This window comes from Nicotiana sylvestris, chromosome 4 (assembly GCF_000393655.2).
Source record: "Nicotiana sylvestris chromosome 4, ASM39365v2, whole genome shotgun sequence".
NCBI classification, from domain to species: Eukaryota; Viridiplantae; Streptophyta; class Magnoliopsida; order Solanales; family Solanaceae; genus Nicotiana; species Nicotiana sylvestris.
The window spans coordinates 175,883,645-175,896,537 of record NC_091060.1 but is presented as its reverse complement, the minus strand read 5'-3'; positions in this window follow the sequence as shown (position 1 = coordinate 175,896,537).

Sequence of the window (12,893 nt, the reverse complement as noted above, 5' to 3'; positions counted from 1 at the left end):
TTGAATATGTCATTAACCATTTGAGAGAAAGATCATGGAGGAAGAGTAGACATCCACCATATTTTGATTTTTATCATAACACTCCCCCTTGGATGTCCATAAATAATGAAACCTTATTAGGAAAAACCCTATGGGAAAATAAATCCTAATGAAGGAAAAAGAGTACACATATTTAGAAATACGCCTTTTGGTTACCTCGTTAAAAACCTTGCAAGGAAAACTCAATGGGACAAAACCTTGTAAGGGAAAAAGAGTACAACGCGTATTAACTCCCCCTGATGAGATCATCAGTTCACATCGTTGAGCCTTCGTATCCCAATCTTGTACACTAGTTTCTTGAAGGTTGACGCCGGTAGATATTTGGTGAACAAATCAGCCATATTATCACTTGAACGGATCCGTTGCACATTAATATCACCATTCTTTTGAAGATCATGTGTGAACAATAATTTAGGTGAAATGTGCTTTGTCCTAACTCCTTTATGAATCCTCCCTTTAATTGGGCTATGCATGTTGTATTTTCTTCATACAAAACTGTGGGTAGTTTATCACACTTCAAACCACATTTGTCTCGAATAAGATGTATAGTAGACCTCAACCATACACATTCTCGACTTGCTTCATGAATAGCAATTATCTCAGCATGATTAGAAGAAGTAGCCACGATTGATTGCTTAGTCGATCGCCAAGATATGACAGTGCCACACATGTAAACACATAACATGTTTGAGATCAAGCCTTGTGTGTGTCAGATAAATACTCCACATCGACATAACCAACAAGATCGGTATTGCAATCATTGCCATAAAATAAGCCCACATCGGTAATCCCCCTTAGATAAAGCAATATGTGCTTGATTTTATTCCAATTTCTCCTTGAGAGGAGCTATATCTTGTTAAGACATTAGCTGAAAAAATTATGCCATGCCTTGTAGTGTTAGCAAGATATATTAGCGCACCAATTGCATTAAGATATGGTACTTTAGGACCAAGAAGCTCTTCATTATTTTTATGAGGTCGGAGTGGATCTTTATTTATATCAGAGTGGTACTTAATGGATGTGCTTTATCCACATATAAGCTCTTTAAAAAAAAAATTAGTGTATGTTGATTGAAGGACAAAAATTCTATCTTTCATATATTCAATTTGTAGACCAAGACAAAATTTTGTCTTTCCAAGATCTTTTATTTCAAATTCTTTCTTTAAATAGTCTACTGCTTTAGGAAGCTCTCCGGGAGTTCTAATGATATTTGAATCATCAACATACATGGCGATTAAATTCAAATCCATATCCTTTTATAAGGACACAAGGACAAATTGAATTATTCTTATACCCTTCTTTCAACAAGTACTCTCTCGGGTGATTATACCACATGCGCCCTGATTGTTTCAATCCGTATAAGGATTTTTGAAGCTTTATTTAATAAATTTCTTGGAAACCTTAATATGCTCCAAGATAATTTAAATCTTTCAATGATATCCACTATACGCATATCAAGTTTTTCATATATTGCCAGATTAAAACCTGAAGTGACTATATCCACTATAAGAGAACATGTCTCCATATATTCAATGTGAGGATATTTACTAATTTTCTTGTGCCACAAGTCGTCTTTATGTCTATCGACTTGAACCTTTCGCACAAGAACACATTTATTGTAATGACCCGACTTGTCGTTTTAAGAATTAACGCCTCGTTCAACGACTTAAGATCTCGACCAGCTTCGTAATATGTATTATGACTCGCATGTGAGGTCGAATTTGGTTTGCGGAAGATTCGGAGTTAAATATAAAGAATATTTTGAGGCTTAAGTTGGAAATGTCAACCGGATGTTGACTTATGTGTTAGAGGGTTCGGATCTGAGTTTTGAAGGTTCGGGAGGTGATTTGTGACTTAGGAGAGTGATCGGAAGTGGTTTTGGAGGTACGGTGTAGAATTAGGCTTGAATTGGCGAAATTAGTATTTTGGCGAATTCTGGTTGATAGGTGAGATTTTGATCCGAGTGTCGGAATGGAATTTCGAGAGTTGTTGTAGCTTCGTTAAGTGATTTGGGATATGTGTGCAAAATTTCAGGTCATTCGGACGTGATTTGGTTGGGTTTTTGATCGAATGCGTGTTTTGGAAGTTTTTAAAGAACTTAGGCTCGAATTTGAGGTAATTTGATGGTTTTTGGTGTTGTTAAAGTGTTTTGATGATGGGAACGAGGTTGAAAAATGTTTTAGGATGCGTTGGTGCTTTTTGGTTGAGGTCCCGGGGGCCTCAGGTGTGTTTCGGGTGAGTTTTGAATGGGGCCCAGGAGGTCTTGGACTTAAGAAAATGCAGGTTCAGGTGTTGCAGACACCAGCGCGGCCGCGGTCATTTCCGCGCGGTCCGCGTTTGAGACGCGCGGCCGCGATGCCTTTCTGTGCGGTCTGTGTGGCTGAGTCTGAAGGCTAGGGTTTCAGGTCAACCAGCGCGGCCGCGCACCAAAACAGTGCGGTCCGCGCTGGAAGGGTTCAGAAGCCCCAATTTTTCTCCCACTCGGCGCGGCCGCAACACATTTTTGTGCGGTCCGCGCCAGGTCCTCAGAAAGGTATACAAGTTCAGAAATCTCAGTCATTTTTCACTTTTCAAAAACCCAAAACCTAAGAGGCGATTTTTCAAACAACGTTTCTTCTCTAAAACGATTGGTAAGTGATTTTTAACTTAATTTCTTTATCCCTTAACATCTTTTAACATAATTCCAACTTCAAATCAAAGATTTTCATGGGGAAAATTGGGTGTTTTGGGTAGAACCTAGGTTTTCTACAAATTGAGAAGTTGGACCTCAATTTAGGGTCCGATTTAAAAACAAATCATATATTTGGATTCATGGGGGAATGGGTAACCAGGTTTTGGTCCGAACCTCGAGTTTCGACCACGTGGGTCCGGGGGTATTTTTGACCTTTTTGGGAAAAACCTTGAAAAAATCTATTTTCGTGCATTGGGGATGATTCATTTAGTAATTATTAATGTGATTAAGTAACTTATGACTAGATCCGAGCGGATTGGTGGTGGAATCAAGAAGTAAAGCTATACTAGAAGCGTGAGTTGAGTTTGGAGCATTCGAGGTAAGTGTTTGTTCTAACTTTGGCTTGAGGGAATAGGATTAGGATGTTATTTGCTTCTTGCTAACGTGATGTACGGTGTATAGGCATGGTGACGGTTATCTATGCACCGGAGTCTAGCATGACTGTGGGTCTTAATTGCTTTTAATTCGAATAATGTGACACAAGCTCCTTGTTTACTTAATGAGTTTCATATAATGTGAACGATTGAGGTAGAATTGTGATTGGTATACTTTTGGAGCGTTAGCTCGAACATGAATGTGTTAGTTGAGGAAGAAGTGATTTAAAAGGAGAATGTGTTGTGAGTACTCCCTTGCCGGGATGTGTAGACTGATATATATACCCTCCCTTGTCGGGATATTTTGGGTTGTTAGTTGTACCCTTGTCGGGTTAAAGGTATTGAGTTGTTATCCTCCCCTGAAGGGGCCTACTATATGAAGTCAGATATTATATATGATATTATGGGATCGTGTGGCACGCTGTCCACTTATATATGATATTATGGGATCGTGTGGCACGCCGTCCACTTATATATGATATTATGGGATCGTGTGGCACGCCGTCCACTTATATATGATATTATGGGATCGTGTGGCACGCCGTCCACTTATATATGATATTATGGGATCGTGTGGCACGCCGTCCACTTATATATGATATTATGGGATCGTGTGGCACGCCGTCCACTTATATATGATATTATGGGATCGTGTGGCACGCCGTCCACTTATATATGATATTATGGGATCGTGTGGCACGCCGTCCACTTATATATGATATTATGGGATCGTGTGGCACGCCGTCCACTTATATATGATATTATGGGATCGTGTGGCACGCCGTCCACTTATATATGATATTATGGGATCGTGTGGCACGCCGTCCACTTATAATACTTCGCCTTATTATTTTAATATGTTCAATACTTCAAATTTCAAGAATTGTTACATTCTTAGCTCAATTGATTTCTCGACTAAAGTTTCCTTAAATCGTTTGAAGTTGTACTTTACTTAAAAAGGAATTTTTACTATGTTTTAATTTATTAATTTTTCGTATTAAAGGTAATGATTCCTTCGATATTGTACTTTAATTGAAAATGGTATTTTCTTTATCAAATGATTTCTAAAAATAACTTCATCTTTTCTCGTTGATTTCCTAATTGGGTTGGAAGTTGTACTCTACTTTATGTTAAGTGAATGAGGCTCCTTGAACATTCTTAATTGTATTGGGTTATGGAACCTATGAGCTGAGTAACATGAGAATATTGTTGTGCAATGTGAGACAGAAATATGTGGGCACAAGGTGCCGGGGAAAATATTATGGTTTTATTTAATGGCACGTGAGCTGTCCGTGCGGTTGTGACATAAATATGGGCACGAGGTGCTGTGAAATTTTGAAAGTGGACTGAGACCTATATTATTTATGATTATGAAATGAGGTGTCACAAGGTGACCTTTACTCGAAAGAATTATATTCGAAAGATGCTTATCTAAAAGATATCTATTTGAAGGAAATATATTCAAAATATATTTATTGAAAAGCATATTATCTTAGAGATTATTACTTGAAGGATTTATAGGCGAAAGATTTATATTTGAAGGACTTGATTAATTGATTGCACTTGTATTTATTATTTGTTGAGAAACATTTATGGTGTTCTTGTTGCCTGGTATTTATCTCACTGGTTGATCATTGTTGCCATCGTTGTTATCTGCTTCCTATTATTTTTGTACGCTATATGGCACATGTTTATTCGGTAGTCTGGTCCTCCCTCGTCACTACCTCGCTGAGGTTAGGCTAGGCACTTACCAGCACATGGGGTCGGTTGTGCTGATACTACACTTCTGTACATTTTTGTGTACAGATCCAGGTATTTGATCAATAGTAGTTGTTCATTGCAGTGGAGACTCGAGATAAACCTACTGCAGCCTTCGCGGTCCTCGGAGTCACCTTCAATTGTACTTATTTCCATATGTTCCTTTTGTTCGGAACAGTGATGTACTTATTGTGTATAACTCTTAGAAAAAGCTTATGACTTGTACTACCGGTTTTGGGAATTGTATTTTGTTCAGAGTAATTTAATTTAAAGTTAGTAAATACCCATATTATTACAGTAAATGTTAGGCTTACCTAGTTTAGAAACTAGGTGCCATCAGGACTTCTTTGGAGGGATTTTTGGGTCGTGACAAGTTGGTATCAGAGCTCTAGGTTCATAGGTGCTACAAGTCATAAGCGAGTTTAGTAGAGTCTTGCGGATCGGTATGGAGATGTCTGTACTTATCTTCGAGAGGCTACAGAACTGGTAGGAAAACTTTCCACTTCATTCATTCCTTATCGTGCAACATTTATTCAGCTTGAAGCATATATCTTATGTTCTTTTGCATCCATTCATGTATGGAATTGCGCACTACGCCAATTGTTTGTGATACCGTAAAAGGTTATAAGAGAGCCAGGGTTACTCAACCATTGTTACCACGTGTCGTTCAGAATTGAAGATATGGGAGCGCAAAAAGATCCTTCAGTTGTGCGCATGGGGGTGCATCAGATTCTGACATTTGGTTGATAAATAATATCTTAAGAGGGCTTAATTAGTTGTCTAATCATCACAATCGTGGCATGGTCACGAGGTGGATGTAGATCCGAAGATAGTTGGTGGTATTAGAGATAATGTGGTTTGTATGAGATTTCTATTTGGTGGAGGGTACATATTAGCTAGCCAAGACACTGGAGGAAGAGAGTTTAATTGTCACGAGGATGACATGCGCCAAATAAATAGCTTGAGGTGTCTCATGACCAGTGTCGTACGAGCGATAAAGGTTAGTATTGTGAATCATCGGAATGTTTCATATGGCTTCGTGCTAAGTGAAGGGAGTCCACTATCAACGATCAAATTGTGGGGTCATGTGTCATATCAGTTTTGGCCTGAGATGTATTTATGTGGTATTCAAAGGTCCTCTGAAACCTGTATATGAGTAAGAGTTGAGAATTTGTATAGGAAGATGTTGGGACTTTTGATATTCCTGTGTCCATAATAATCTACATTTCGGTATTAGCAGGGACATGGGAACAATTTCAGAATACTGGTAGTGCTCCAATTAATCAGGGCACTCTCATGGGACAGTCATCTTTTAATGCACCACTGGCATATGATTCCTTCAATGGTTATTTTAGTTATCTGGCACAGACTCAGAATGAGCAGCCGAACTGTAGATGAGTTGTTATGAATGTGGTGATACTAGGAACATCATGAGAAATTGTCCCAGACTTGGGAGAAACCTACTTTATCAGAACAGTCAATCCACACACTCCGTTATAGTTACTAATCTACATACACCATAAGTTAGAGATAGAGGACGAGCGGGTAGATGGCACCTAAGATGTGGGGGCCCGACCCATTGATATAATTGCTATGATGTGGCTGAGGCCACTACACCAGATGGTGTCGTTACAGGTACGATTCCGATTGTTATAAAAAGAATATTTTTCCTTAATTGATTTGGTTCTAAAAATTGAGGCGAGTCCTCCTATTATGCTCCACTTATGGGCGAGCTTCGTAATTTTATGACCCACTTTTAAGATTATCCCTGTTGGGAGATTTGATGATGTTGGCCCGTGTATATCATTTTATTTTGTACACTATTAAGGGCTATAAGTCCAAAAGAAAAAAAAATTTACTTTCTATTACTCACTACAGTGGAATTGATGTGATTTAGGAATAATTGATTTCAATTTTTATGAATTGTACGCCTTATTGGTATGGGGGTTCATTCTGTATTGTGATGTTTATCGGGATGTATGAGAAGAAAGAAAAGAAATGGAAAGAATTCAGTGGGCACAATGTGCAATTACTTGTGATGCAGAGTTGAGGACGAGATCCTCACAATTTTTTTTATATGATGTGAAATATTTAAAACGGGCTACAAGCCACGGTGTAAATTATATAAGGACGAGGTCCTTGTGGTGAAAAATATATATGTTTAGATTCTCCCTTTGTGAAATTTAAATTTGTACTATAGTATTAACAGGTAGTCATGCCTGTTAGGCTTATTTGATAAATTTTTCTTATGTGATTCTGTGCATATTTAGCCATATTTGTGTTGTAACTATTGAGTTTTGACCTACGAGGTGAGTGCCCAAGTGGCGTTAAATGTGATTCGTTGATTTGGGTAAATAATGATGAGGTTTTCATGCCTCGCGATTGGTTGTCAGTGTTGTGGAAAAAAAATTGAAATGAGATTTTGGTTAACATGAGGTTAACTGACGATTTTGTAATTGATTGTGAACAACTAATGAGATCAGAGATGTGGTTAAGGTCAAACATATGATGCGTTTTATGTCAAGATAGCATTGTGATAATGTCATGCTTGTAATGCTGAGATTAGTGTTATTGATATATACATTGTGGTGCCTTGTTGGGTTATAGATGTGTTGTTAGGAGTTGTTTGGTGTTACTCTGACAGGTGGATAGGCCCAATTACATGGGAGGCTTTGCCGAAATTTCTGAAAATTTTGGGAGTTAGAAACATTTGAGACATTAAAATATGCGAACAAAGGGATAAGTTACATTATGTGTTTGAGAGCGGACTCTATTTCTTATTTGAGGGTGAATGACCCTAAGTGGGGGAGTGAGGAACAACCGTTAAGCGCTATTAAAAAGTTGATGCATGCATAGGCACGAGTTGCTATAGCCAGGTGAGACTAAGATCGTGTGATGATGTGAAAATCGGACCTTTTTTGAAAATGTTCGGAGTGTAAGAAATTTGCTCTTAAAGTTTACAAATATGGGTAAAAGAAATAGCCTCAATTGAAATGGTATTTTCAAACTTATTTGAATGTGGTAATGTGGTATCAACCAAGAGCATATGTGTAAAAGTAGAAACATCAATTTAATGTCCTCAGAATAATTCTTGGCACGTTCGAGGACGAACGTATGTTTTAAGAGGGGAAAAATGTAATGACCCGACTTGTCGTTTTAAGAATTAACGCCTCGTTCAACGACTTAAGATCTCGACCAGCTTCGTAATATGTATTATGACTCGCATGTGAGGTCGAGTTTGGTTTGCAGAAGATTCGGAGTTAAATATAAAGAATATTTTGAGGCTTAAGTTGGAAAAGTCAACAGGATGTTGACTTATGTGTTAGAGGGTTCGGATGTGAGTTTTGAAGGTTCCGGAGGTGATTTGTGACTTAGGAGAGTGATCGGAAGTGGTTTTGGAGGTACGGTGTAGAATTAGGCTTGAATTGGCGAAATTAGTATTTTGGCGAATTCTGGTTGATAGGTGAGATTTTGATCCGAGGGTCGGAATGGAATTTCGAGAGTTGTTGTAGCTTCGTTAAGTGATTTGGGATATGTGTGCAAAATTTCAGGTCATTCGGACGTGATTTGGTTGGATTTTTGATCGAATGCGTGTTTTGGAAGTTTTTGAAGAACTTAGGCTCGAATTTAAGGTAATTTGATGGTTTTTGGTTTTGTTGAAGTGTTTTGATGATGGGAACGAGGTTGAAAAATGTTTTAGGATGCGTTGGTGCTTTTTGGTTGAGGTCCCGGGGGCCTCAGGTGTGTTTCGGGTGAGTTTTGAATGGGGCCCAGGAGGTCTTGGACTTAAGAAAATGCAGGTTCAGGTGTTGCAGACACAGCGCGGCCGCGGTCATTTCCGCGCGGTCCGCGTTTGAGACGCGCGGCCGCGATGCCTTTCTGTACGGTCCGTGTGGCTGAGTCTGAAGGCTAGGGTTTCAGGTCAACCAGCGCGGTCGCGCACCAAAACAGTGCGGTCCGCGCTGGAAGGGTTCAGAAGCCCCAATTTTTCTCCCACTCGGCGCGGCCGCAACACATTTTTGTGCGGTCCGCGCCAGGTCCTCAGAAAGGTATACAAGTTCGGAAATCTCAGTTATTTTTCACTTTTCAAAAACCCAAAACCTAAGAGGCGATTTTCCAAACAACTTTTCTTCTCCAAAACGATTGGTAAGTGATTTCTAACTTAATTTCTTTATCCCTTAACATCTTTTAACATAATTCCAACTTCAAATCAAAGATTTTCATGGGGAAAATTGGGTGTTTTGGGTAGAACCTAGGTTTTCTACAAATTGAGAAGTTGGACCTCAATTTAGGGTCCGATTTAAAAACAAATCATATATTTGGATTCATGGGGGAATGGGTAACCAGGTTTTGGTCCGAACCTCGAGTTTCGACCACGTGAGTCCGGGGGTACTTTTGACCTTTTTGGGAAAAACCTTGAAAAAAATCTATTTTCATGCATTGGGGATGATTCATTTAGTAATTATTAATGTGATTAAGTAACTTATGACTAGATCCGAGCGGATTGGTGGTGGAATCAAAAGGTAAAGCGATACTAGAAGCGTGAGTTGAGTTTGGAGCATTCGAGGTAAGTGTTTGTTCTAACTTTGGCTTGAGGGAATAGGATTAGGATGTTATTTGCTTCTTGCTAATGTGGTGTACGGTGTATAGGCATGGTGACGGTTATCTATGCACCGGAGTCTAGCATGACCGTGGGTCTTAATTGCTTTTAATTCGAATAATGTGACACAAGCTCCTTGTTTACTTGATGAGTTTCATATAATGTGAACGATTGAGGTAGAATTGTGATTGGTGTACTTTTGGAGCGTTAGCTCGAACATGAATGTGTTAGTTGAGGAAGAAGTGATTTAAAAGGAGAATGTGTTGTGAGTACTCCCTTGCCGGGATGTGTAGACTGATATATATACTCTCCCTTGTCGGGATATTTTGGGTTTTTAGTTGTACCCTTGTCGGATTAAAGGTATTGAGTTGTTATCCTCCCCTGAAGGGGCCTACTATATGAAGTCCACTTATATATGATATTATGGGATCGTGTGGCACGCCATCCACTTATATATGATATTATGGGATCGTGTGGCACGCCATCCACTTATATATGATATTATGGGATCGTGTGGCACGTTGTCCAATTATATATGATATTATGGGATCGTGTGGCACGCCGACCACTTATATATGATATTATGGGACCGGAAAGGTCTTTTAGCGACCAGAATGGGCTTTATTAGTGTTGTTCTGTTTTTTAGCTCATTTTCACGTTTTTCTTGTGAATGAACACGGCTTGGGGCGATTTTTGAGCAAGAAATCATGGGAAATCTTGAGGTAAGTCACTTGTGATCATTTCTACTCCATAATATTGAATTATCATCGAATAATCCGACTAGATTACATGTTTTTGAGGAGTAAATTGGGGATTTAGGCCTAGGGATTTGAAAATTTGAGGGTCGAGTTGATGTCCGATTTTGGTAAATTTTATATGTATAGACTCGTGGCGAGATAAGGAATCCGTTGATGTTAATTTTTCTGAATTTCGAGAAGTGGGCCCGGGGCTCGGATTTTGCCAAATTTTGGGATTTTGATGTTTTTCAGTTATTTTCGATTGGGTATTGTTCCTACAGCACAATGTGACATATTCGTTCTGATTTTGGATAGATTCGATGCATGAAGAGGCCAATTCGAGAGGCAAGGGCATAGCGAGCTAGACTTTTGGCCGTTTTGAGGTGAGTAATTGATGTAAATGTGTCACGACCCCAACCCCGGCCGTGATGGCGCCCAACACAATGCTAGGCAAGCCCGACCAACTAACATCCCACAATCTCTTTCCTTATAATTCAATACCAATTTTTGATATTTAATACCAATTTAATATAAATAGAAGTATGAATTTAACAGATGAAATGTGCGAAAACCATAATCATGAAAAATCTCTGTAAAACAGCCCACTGATCCAGTGTCACAAGTCTGAGCCTCTAATACAAGGTTTCAATAATCTAATACAGAAATATGCCTAAAATACGGAATAATAAGTGGAGATAGAAGGAGAAATCGGGTCTGCGAACGCCATGCAGCTACCTCAATAACTCTGATGAAACCAGAACGGCAGGAAAGCTTGCTCTATGCCTCAGGAATACCTATACCTGCACACATGGTGCAGGGAGTAATCTGAGTACTCCGACCCAGTGAGTAATAACAATAAATAATGACTGACAGTATGAAATCACGTAAAGACACTAAGCAGTTCTATATCAAAACAGTAAAATCATTTAAACATCAGTGAATAAGGAAATCATGTGAAATTCTTTTAACCAGGTAAAACAGATATAATCAGTATAAATCGCCTCCACAAGCATTTTAGTTCATCTATTCGTTCTTATCCTCAGTTCTCAATTCATATACTTCTCACGATAACCGAGTGAATAAATATATATACCGTTGTGGCGTGCAGCCCGATCCATATATCGCTGTGGCGTACAACCCGATCCATAATAATAACAGTCGATTGCTCTCACTAGAGGTGTGCAGACTCCGGAGGGGCTCCTTCAACCCAAGCGCTTTATAATTATTGCGGTGTGCAGCCCAATCCATATAAGTAGTTATTGCGGCGTGCATCCCGATCCATAATGTATAATATATATATATATATATATATATATATATATATATATATATATATATATATATATATATATATATATGTTACGGCGCGCAACCCGATCCATATCAAATAAAATATCCTCACTATTGGGTCCTCGACCCCTCTCAGTCATTTAAAAATCACAGCCTCCCGGGCATAATGTACGGTCGGGATCTCGGCCCTCATATCTCTTCCTATTTATGGTTAACATTTCAAAAATTTGGTTCATATCATTCTTAAACAATTGGAAACATGATTGAGGATATAAATTCTTTAACAAAGTAAGTGAGGAAAACCAGTCAAAAATCCCCTAAGGGTTCTATAGGTCGGCACAAGGCCCCAAGCATGGCAACAAGCCCAATTCACAACAATAAAGTATATGTCTCAATCAAAAATGTAGTAAAATATCATTCGGGATGGACCAAGTCCCAATCCCCATAGCATTGAACCTCATGCTCGTCACACAACGTGTATCTCAACCTAGTATAGAACTACGTTGTGCAAATCCGGGGTTTCAAACCCTCAGGACATCATTTAAAATCATTACTCAACTCAAACTGGCCAAAACTCTAGCTCGCTATGCCCTTGCCTCTCAAATTGGCATCCACGCGCGTCGAATCTATCCAAAATCAGAACGAATAGGTCACAATATGCTAAGGGAACATAGCTCAAGCGAAAACATTCGAAAAAATATCAAAATCTCGAATTTAGCAAAACCCGAGCGTCGGGCCCATGTCTCGGAATTGGGTAAAATTTACATTTTCAGAATCCTCGTACCTTCACGAGTCTAACCATACCAAAATTATCCAATTCCGATACCATTTGGTCCTTCAAATCATCATTTTACATTTTTGAAAGGTTTCACAATATTCTTCCCAAATTCCATCTCAAATCACGAATAAAATGATCAATTCAGTGATAGATTCATATATTCTAGCCAAATCTGAGTTAAAATCACTTACCCCGATGAATTTCTTGAAAAACCTTCGAAAAATCGCCAAAATCCGAGCTCTCTGGGTCAAAATATTAAATAAAACCCAAAACCTCATATTTATAGGTACCCCTCAGGTATCAGCTACCGCGGGCCGCGCCACAACTCACGCGGTCCACGCAAGCCAGTGCGGGCCGCGCAAAGGCAACATGCGGCCGAACAGGCCTCCCTTTGCAGTGACAGGCTTTATTTTTTTGGCCATAACTTTTGCTACAGATGTCCAAATTGCGATATCTTTATCTTTCTGAAACTAGACACGAAGGGCTACAACTTTCATTTTTGGATTATCTCAAAATTCCTTGTAGATTAAAAGATATGAGCTTCCGAAGTAGGACCAATGGATCGTTCCCCACCGCGACGGCACAC